The following is a 9,917-nucleotide window of genomic DNA, read 5'->3' as shown; positions in this document are numbered from 1 at the left end:
AAGAACGGAAGGTCTTGAGCGGAGGGGAGCGGACGCTCCTCCGGCTCTGCGAACGGCCGCCAAACAAGTTCGCTGGAAAACAGTCATTCTCCCGGGGCCAGTGACTGACTCTTCGCCTCCCGCCCGCTTGGGCGACGCCAGGCTCGCTAAAAACTGCGCGCTCTCTGCGGTGGCGGCCGAATAGTCGGCACACGCGGCCATCATTTCACCGGCGACGCGCTCTCCTTGCCTGCCTGCCTGAGTTCTTCGACGAGCAGCAGCGACGCTGTGACGTGAAACATGTCGGCGATGACCGGAGAAGAATCGACCGCGATAGGACATTACGCTGCGCTGCTCCGGGGAATAAAAAATGAAAGAGAAAGAAAACACGTTCTCTGAAGCTGCGTTTCCTTTCGGCCTTTCTTCGCTTGCTTTACGCGTCACACAATGGCTACTTAGGCAGCTGTTCGTGAAATACATTCTAGATCGCTCTCTCGACGGCGCGCTGCTTTTGCTTTTCGTCATCATTTTAAAGATGCGATCCCCTTTGGAGCGGTGAGGGTAGGGATGGAGGTTCTTTTTCCTTTTTTTTTTCTTTTGCTGTTGGTACTGCCGTTTTCAGAAACAAATTATATTTGCGAAAGTTCAGACAAGCAACTGGATAATTTAGACAAAAAAGTTTGGTTATGATCACGTGTGCTCGTTGAATGCGCCATATTTAGTACTAAAGAAGCGAAGATCAAGTCTGAACATGCACCATATTCGTGAACAGGCCTGTACAGCTTTCTCCAGAAAGTTAAGGGGTCCGTTTTGTCTCCTAGGAAGTAGGCAGAATGTGCGAAAAGATCTCCGTGTGCCCACAATACTTCCGGATGTGCGATTTTTCTCCCGACTGTAAGCCTCCTCTTTTCAGTTTTGCTGACACACTCGTCTCACTACGTTCCCAACGCATGCGAAGTATTCCTTGGGCTGTAGTTGACAAAATCTGTCTCGCAGACCACGTGCCCTTTAGTAGCAAGTTGAAGAAAAAGGTGAACGAGGAAGGACCAGATGGATGTTGCCGTGTGCGCCGAAGCAAGGACGGCGGCTGCTTGAAAGGCAGTGCTTTTGAAAGGAACAATGAAGAAAAACTGCATCCAACTGCTGTTCATAGTTGGAATTGACTTTACGGTTTTTTCTGACTAGTAAGCCACCAGGGAGATTTAGAATAGGGGAAGTTTATCGGTAAGATATTTTGCGCACACCCTCGGGTTACTGTTCTGCGCATGCGCTATTCCCCTAAGCGATAGGGTCCCCGTATCTTAAAGCTATTGAACGGCGGTGTTATGTAGCCTCAGAGATCAGTACACGATAACCATTTTGACGTCACCGTAGTTTGTGAAAATGGTCAGTGGTGGCTATGCCTGTATTATAGCTTTGTGCCCGTTTCTGGCTTACAATTGCTCCGTTCTCAGTAAAGATAGCTTGTTTGTCGCTAAAGTGCAGGAATCTAGTCATGCAGGTCACCTTCAATTAGTCATCAGAGACCAGATGACCATTTGCGGAAACTGTGAGTCAGGTTCTCCGTAAGGCTTTTTTTACAAACCAAAAAAGGTCACGAAACCAGACGACACTAACACATTTTTCTTTAGAAATAGTTGGAATGAAAACTCCGGATGGTCGCGCGCTGCCTGCTGTAGGGGGTAGGCAGGAAATGGAGGGAGTGCGTCTTTCGTGCCCTTCTCGTGGGGTGCTGGTTGTTCTTTGTTCGGGCTAGGGGTGCCGAGGAGTGAAAGGAAGAAGTTTGAGTGACGGTGCGGGTCATTCTAATTTGTTCGTAAAAAAATTCCAAGAATGCGTAGAGCTAGCCCACTCTTGCCTATCCTCTGCTGCAGTAGGTGGACGGCGATTTGCACCCCTTCGACAGCTCTTTCAGAGCCGTCTCGAAGTCAACTGGTGACATTCCTGAGTTTACTCGACAGGGGGAACTTGGCTCTCTGCGTTTCTAAAAGAATGCGAGAGTGCTGTCTTGGAACGACACCTCTTGGATAGAAAGCAAGCCTTGCGGAGAAGCTGGTTTGGAGATATAAGCTAATGTTCCATCAATGGGTCACTTCGTTTTCCCGAGCTCACTATGCGTTGAGAGTTTTGTTGTTTGGGCGGGGGGGGGGGGGGGGGTGTTGACGTTTCAAAGCGTGTCAGGCTATGAGGGACGCCGTAGTGAAGGGCTCCGGATAATTTCGACCACCTGGGGTTCTTTAGCGTGTGTTGAGGGTTTTGCAAGGTGGCTCTTGAAGAAATAAAGGCAGTGGGTATCAGGTGCACTAATTATTACCTGCATCGAAATGAGAGGAGGGGTCCCTTCCCGCGTTTTGCTTTTAACTCAAATATCAAATTTTACGGAAAGCATATTGATAGCTTAGACACACCACTGTTTGCCGTCCAGTTGATCGCTGCCTTGAGATTTCTCACCGAGTCCCAAGGTTGCCATTCTCATCCTGCTAAGAAAGGCAGCGGTTTGCATTCTTTATGGTAGAGGTGGATTTAAGGAACTCGTGGGCCTCCGTAAAAATGGCGCATATCTACAGCACGGTTTGACAAGGTTTTGGAGCTGTCCGATTAAGAGATAATTCCTTGCTTTACAGCATTTAGGGCTGGGGAATCCGGACGCTTTCGATAATTTTGAAGGAGGTCGTGAAGTGTAATTAATCGGAACTGAATTCTAAAGCGAAAGTTACTGCTAATAGTCCATCTGATGATGATGATGTATTACAGGAGGCTGCTAAAGTTACTGCTAATAGTCCATCTGATGATGATGATGTCTTACAGGAGGCTGCGCCCTTTTCAAACCGACGGCCAGCGCGTTGTTGAGAGCAAGCCAATAGTATATATTACGATACTTGGAAAAAAAAATTAGAGAAAATTTTCCCTTCATTCTATAAAGGTGCGGAAGCAGGCTCTTAACAATCATGCGCGGCGCAACATCCCGCATATATTTCTGTTTCAATACCCTGTATTTGTAAAATAGTGTACATTGCCACCCAACCAATATCCTTTGTTACTGTCACTCCCCCCTTTGCTACTCTCTCCCCCGGTCCTTTTATTCCCGCTAGCCTAAGCTAAGGTGCTTCAGGCTTCGATGGCAGATGCGGCGGCTAGCAACATTATTTCCTTCCATTTTTATTTCTAATAATAATCAATAGCTGCTAACAACAACAAGCAGAATTGAGTGAACGTTAATTTGACTTGCTACTTTGCTGTTGGCTTTGCAGTGTTGGCTTATCATGCTGTTCATCACGTCCTTTTATCATTGCGTAGGCGTACTTTTATCGAACTGAAGCATGCATGTTTTTGCACCCCTGAAATTTTTGTTTTCATTTTCTTTTATTTTGTACTGACTTTATATATACAATTCTTTTATATTTTTATTCATTTAAAGTTTGTAACTCCTCTTTTCCTTTCGTTTATTCACTAGGTCATTTACTTATTTATTTATTTACATGACTATATTATAGCGATGCTGTGGAGCTTCTGTTGTTGTTCATAGCTCAATTTCTCCCGTTTGATGCTTAGAACTTCTAATTTCTGGAAAAAGAGAAAGAAGAAAGCTTCAAATTTACTTTTTCGTCCCATAACTACTTCGAATTGGAATTCTCTTCCGGCTATGCCCTTGGCCCAAACCCACGTACGTCTCAGGCCCAAACCCACAGACATCGCAAGAGACCTTGCTCAGAGTTTACCCATTGGAACAGCGCTTTCGCACCAAAAGTGCACATCCCGCACACGCTGCTAAACAGATACTGAAAAAAAAAAAAAACTCCGCCTCTCGGGCTGAATAGCATTTAATTCTCCTGAGTCATTGCCGAAGTTGGGCCTTCGCGACAAGCGAGAAAATTTTGATTTCGACGCATTTTCGAAACAATGTTCTTCAACGCACCGAATCAAAAGAAAGCAGTGCGGAGCCGATGTGTAGCAAGCCTCAGCTCTTCCATCATCACTTACGCCCATTCTATTTCCCACTCGACCGCATAACACGCGGCTTCGGAGTATCTATTCGGATTCTTTAGCTTGTGAAAGTTCAGCCGTTCAAACAGCGCAGTGGAGAAACGATACATGGTGACGTTGTGTGTGTCGCAGCCATGTCATCACTCTGGCGTATTATTTGACGCGCTCTGCTTTACCATTCGAGACCTTTTTAATGCGAAGACGGCGCAGTTGTGAAACAAAGAAAAAACATAGGCCTCATCAGCGAGCTAAAAATATCATTATCATAGCTCCATTTCTCCCGTTTAATGCTTAGAACTTCTAATTTCTGCAAAAAGAGAAAGAAGAAAGCTTCAAATTTACTTTTTCGTCCCATAACTACTTCGAATTGGAATTCTCTTCCAGCCGGTGTTTTTAGGCCTAGTTGCTTTGTTGCAGATATTGAGAAAATTTTGGGTTTGTGTTTACGGGGCTTAACGTCCCAAAGCGACTGAGGCTATGAGGGACGCCGTAATGGAGGGCTCGGAAACTTCGACTATCTAGGGTTCTTTAACGGGTCCCGACATCGCTCAGTACACGGGCCTATAGCATTTTGCCAGCATCGAAATGCGACCGACATGGCCGGAATCGAACCCGCGTCCTTCGGGTCAGCAGCCGAGCGCCGTAACCACTGAGCCACAGAGGCGGCGCGCTGAGTCACTTTTGCAGCTATTAAAGGAGTATACACACCGAACTTTGGTTTGGTTTGGTTTATGGGTTTTAACGTCCCAAAGCGACTAAGGCTATGAGAGACGCCGTAGTGGAGGGCTCCGGAAATTTCGACCACCTGGGGTTCTTTAGCGTGCACTTTGGTGGCATGTTTTCTTCTTTGCAGGGGTGCATAAGATGTTACTGTACATGGCTCACCCCGTGATATTCGCCCACGGCCAGTAAATAATTCATAACTGATTTTCTCTCTCGTGCTGTTTCGATTTAAACAGCTCTGTGACGTCAACGTGTGCTTATAGGTCACGTGAGGTATAAAAAACTGCGATTTAATCGCTGCTTCTTCATTCTTTGTCATTCTGACTCTTTGAGGCAGGCTAACTTTTTGCGATGGCGTGAATTAAAGCGACGAAGCGGTGTTTATATCGCAGTTTTTACATGCTTCGCGTGAATCACACGTCACTTCCATCGGCCATCATGCTGCTGTTGAAACCGAAACAGCATGAGAGAGAACTGCATTTTTATATTATCTATCTTTAGTAGACGAATGCCACGTGCTAATCCATGTATACTAAGGCAATACGCATCAGTGTAAAGAAGAAAATATGCACATACAAATTATGTGCATAAAGTCCTTTAAATATTTTTGCTATAATATTGCTATCTCGTGAACCCATTTCTTCTGAGTTGTTCTTTTAAGTTATCGTGTTATCTTCGCGTTTCGAAGCTCCTCCTGCATACTCCAGTTGGTCGTCTTCCATTCCCTCCAAATGATGACAATCATGACTGTATATTATGCCCCAGTGGCATCTTGGTCACATAGCTGCGTAGCTTACATGCTGTTGGTCGGCACGATGTGCGCTCAAAATAAAAAAAAAAACTATTCCAGGCATTTAAACGAAGGGAAGCCGTGGGCACGAGGCCAGGGCAGCGCTCGCAAGCTTGCAAAGCTTGGGTACAGATTAACGGATGGTCTGCCAGTGTCAAAGATTGAATATTCCAAGATAGATAAGCGTAGAAAATTCCATAATAATGTACGTAACTCGAGCGTACAGTAAGGCTCGAATTTAAACAGCGTTTGGCGCATGTACACTCCGAGAACACGCTATACTTTTTTTTTTTAGCGCGCGCTCATATGCCCGTTTCATACTGCCACTGCAATGTGCAGCGCCAGGGTGTAGCCTCTGCACTCATTGCAGCCTTGGTAGCGCTGCAAGGAACTACTGGGGCGTAGTTAGTTCACTGTAATGGCGGCTACGATTAGCGCAGCGGCACAGAGCTGTAGTTGCAGTCAGTTTTTCGCCACCTTGGTCCGTTCAAGCAGCTAGCCCGCCAAAAGTTCCATGACTCCTTCGTGCCCCTTCACTTCTATCCCCGGCCGCCGCGGTGGCTCAGCGGCTATGGTACTCGGCTGCTGACCCGAAAGACGCGGGTTCGGTCCCGGCAGCGGCGGCTGGAATTTCTTTGGAGGAGAAATTCTAGAGGCCCGTGTACTGTGCGATGTCAGTGCACGTTAAAGAATCCCAGGTGGTCAAAATTTCCGGAGCCCTTCACTACGGCGTCTCTCATAGCCTCAGTCGCTTTGGGACGTTAAACCCCATAAATCAAACCAAACTTCTATCCCCCTTTCTTACCCGCCCCTTCCTGTACCCTGTCCCCACTATCGTATTCTTTTTTTTCTTTTTTTTCTTTTTTTTTGCACGAGCTACGCTGGCGGATGGTTGAGCCCGTCAACTTCTTGGCCCTTCGATTGCCACAAAAATGTTCGCCGCAGCTTTGAGGCTGTCCGAAAAAGGACAGGATAGGAGCGCGGGCGGGCACCGTTGGCCACGATCCAGCCAAGCGCTGACTGGAAATCGCTAAGGCCTGCGGGGAACATGGGGAAAGCCAGTGTACCGTGTTAAACGCCAGTTTAGACTCCATGCCGGCCCGGAGAAAAGCATTTTCAAAGGGGTGTAAGTTGTTCGTCTGGTATTTTTGGGTTCAACGTACCGATGCCGCTCATGGGAACTCTGTAGTAAGGCCGGAAAGGGGGGGGGGGGGGGGGGGGGGGGGTTCCGCTGGTTAATTTTGACCAGGGTGTCGAACCGGAATAGACCTATCCCGGCCTACGTCATCAGCGCATGTGTGTCTGGTCCGATGGGCAAAACATGCGCCGTACCGAGAAGGCTCACACCAGGAGAAGAAAGGCTGCGAGGCGTTTCGAATCGGGGAACTAAGGTGGTGGAGGAGCGCTCGGCACCAGAAGAACCGGTTCAGAACCGAAAGTCGACAATTTTGACCATCGGGCACACCTTTTTGACGTCACACTGTTTACATCAGGAAGAGAATAGGGGTTCGGTTTCGGGTTCAGGTTCCATTCCGGTTCAACACCCTGATTTTGACCACGCGGTTTTTTTTTTTTTTTTTAAGGAGCATTGAGGTTGGACAGGACTCAGCAGTTCTTGAATTTTGCCTCTATAGTGAAATGTTGCAACCGTAGTCGGGTATCGATCCTACACGTGACTGAGATGGCAATGCTTGGGCGGATGTGCGGAGTGGCACGATCGAGTACGAATGACCAAATAAGGGGCGGTCACAGTGAATTTCGCAAATATAGCAACGAAGCTAGAGGAGTCAAGGCTCCGTTTATTTAGCCGCGTGACTAGGAAGGACGTAGGGTAATATGCCGAAAGAAAGCGTGTTATAGACGAATATCTATGGGTAGGGGACAGGGTGACGATTAAAGAGAAGATGGAGAGGACTTGGAGAGATATATTATCGGGAACAGTACAGGAAGTGCAGGAAGAGGCGGAGGAGTCATTAGACACAGCGATCCCTCATTGGTAAGTATTGTTCCTGCTGCTAAGGTGAAGGAGCAAGCAGTTTTCTTCAGCTTGTACCTTTGAGAGGACTATGAAGAGTTTATTGATTAGTTTGCAGTGACGCCCCGCCTGCATCCCCCCTCCCCCCCCCCCCCCGCCCCCCCATAGCTTGCAGTGACCGGCAGTGCCCCCCCCCCCCCCCCGCACTGCACATGCGCAGTAGGCGTCCGGGAAACCTATGTGCGCCTCCGCTAACACGTCTGCGGAATGCTGAACACGCATAATATCCAAGCGCTACGGTATATACTCAACGCTGAGAAAGACGCCCGCTTTTGTTTTTGTTTGCCTACTACCTTCATGAAAATAAGGCGAATGTGTGCGCGCTTGTTTGCTTGCTTTTTTTTTTTACTTGGCCTGTGCTTTCTTGGAACGTGTTTGCGCCGCGGCTCAGCGCGTCCGGGGTCCTGATCCCTCCTCTATTTCCGGCCATCGAGCTCGTGATGAGCGCTCGGCGGGCCCTACTTCTTCTCCCTTTAGAGGTATGCGCCGGCAGCGACTCGCCACGGCTTCCACAGCGGGGTTCTCGGATCTCGAAGGCTATACATAGGGTGGTCCGTTTCGTCACATCGCTGCAAAAGCTGCCTCAGAGAGTTTCGGACCCGGCGAGGTGTAAGAGGTAGGCACTGGACGACTGCCCTGCTCTCGTCAGTAGTTGTGTGCATGGAGGATTTGATCTACAGATGGTTTCCGCGTGGCGTCTCGGGCATTATCTTTGAACGTGGAGCCTATAGCTTCGGCAGCGTGGACCTGAGCAAGTGGCAGTAAGACGAATGGAAAATAATCATAGGGACACCTAACTCCGTTATGCGTTATCAGTGCGAAGCCATTGCAGCTGTTGATGTCTTTACCGGAAGTGAGGACAGTTCTCTCCAGCCAATGGGAATGCTCCGTTCTGGTGTCTTCACTTTTGGTCCAGCCAATAAGATTGCTCAGGTCTGGTGACGTACTTCCTTCCAACCAATGGGCAAGTTTTATGACTGATGACGCGTCCTGGCCCCATTGGGCTTCTAGTATACTATCGGATTACAACGGCGCAAGTTTTAACCGTTCTTCTGCCCCTGGGCGCTATTAGACTGTTTGCGTGCACGGAAAGGTTTATAGAATTTTCTAAAATCTGGTAAAGTCAGATACTAAAACACCGACTTATTAACCTGTTGGGAGCAGGGGAACATAGCTCACGATATCACTTCAGCTGTGCTTACTCCAGGTGCACGCAACATGTTCACCGGCAAGCAGTATGGCGACGCCTAAGATGCGCTCATGGGAAAGGTCGACACCTCTACACGCAGAAGTATAGATACCAGCATCACAAGTCTAACTGCGTCCACTGCAGGACAAAGGCCTCTCTCTTAACGCTCTCTACTCGCCCCCGTTTCTGTGACAGCTCTAGCCGACACCTTATCTCAGTCAACTTTCTTATCTTTCCATCTGACTGACTGTTGCCCCGACTATTGGTGAATTCCAATCGCATATTCAGAGCACTTCTGGATCAACTTTTTCTGCTCTTCTTGCAAACGCAGATCGGGAGCGGTCGATGAGCCAAAATAGCTCCGTGGAGCAGTCGTGGCTGTAGTAACGGAGTGATCTTAATCACTCGCCACCACACACGTTATTTTTCTGCAACACAACAACCACCATTTATTCCATTGAGGATGATGATGATGATGAAAACTTTATTTGTAACAAGGGAGTTTTGGACACGTCGGTCCTTGGGCCCCCGCACGGCCCCACTGCACTCAAACGTTCATGTCCCGGAGGCTCATGACGCTGGCAGCCCGGCATGTTGCGATGGCTTGCTTGGCCGGGTCCTCGGAGCGCAGTAGGGTCTCCCAAGCCTCCCATGAGGTAAGGTGCTCCAGGCCCCGCGGGGGAGGATCCGCCGGGCAGAGGAAAAGAATATGGTCGAGGGTGGCTTTGGGGTAGTGGCAGAGGGTACAGGAAGGGTTCGTGTGGACTGGGTGATATCGCGAGCGTATATAAGGGGAGGGCAAAGTGCGTGTTTGGAGCCGCCTCCAAAGTGAAAGTGAGTGTGAGCCTTTTCTCCATTGAGGAGAAAAGGCTGCACACCACATCACCGACCACGGCCAGTCAACAACACATCAAACCCCGTCCCCACCACGACCGTCCCAACCCTTTCCCAGAAAGGAAATTAATCCCCTGCGAGGTCGTCGTGCGGGGAGATTCGGCGCGTCCGGCGCCCACTGGTCCCAAGGTAAAGGAGTAAAGCAGGGAACACATGTCCGGCAACGCGTCCGGCGCGCCGCTCCGGTCGCCGCTTCCGAACTGCCGCACCACAGCAAGCAGGGACACACACGGAGCGGTGAGCATCGCTGCGCCGCTCAACCCAAGCTCCGCCCACAACCGGCGTCGCACTTCGCCGCCGCGCAGCGGTGCCTGAGCGCTGCT

General features: G+C 49.1%; 1 long non-coding RNA gene across 1 annotated transcript in view; it reads left to right on the top strand.

Annotated features, from left to right (window-relative positions):
• LOC149335420 (uncharacterized) overlaps nucleotides 1-9,917 on the top strand; it is a 268,956-nt gene that overhangs the window by 112,121 nt on the left and 146,918 nt on the right. The gene's annotated exons all lie outside the window — the stretch shown is intronic.

The sequence above is a fragment of the Amblyomma mixtum genome, chromosome 7, assembly GCF_055824585.1.
Source record: "Amblyomma mixtum isolate Tamu chromosome 7, ASM5582458v1, whole genome shotgun sequence".
In the NCBI taxonomy this organism is placed as follows: Eukaryota; Metazoa; Arthropoda; class Arachnida; order Ixodida; family Ixodidae; genus Amblyomma; species Amblyomma mixtum.
The sequence above is the reverse complement of the archived record's forward strand: the minus strand, read 5'-3'. Positions and strand labels throughout refer to the sequence as shown.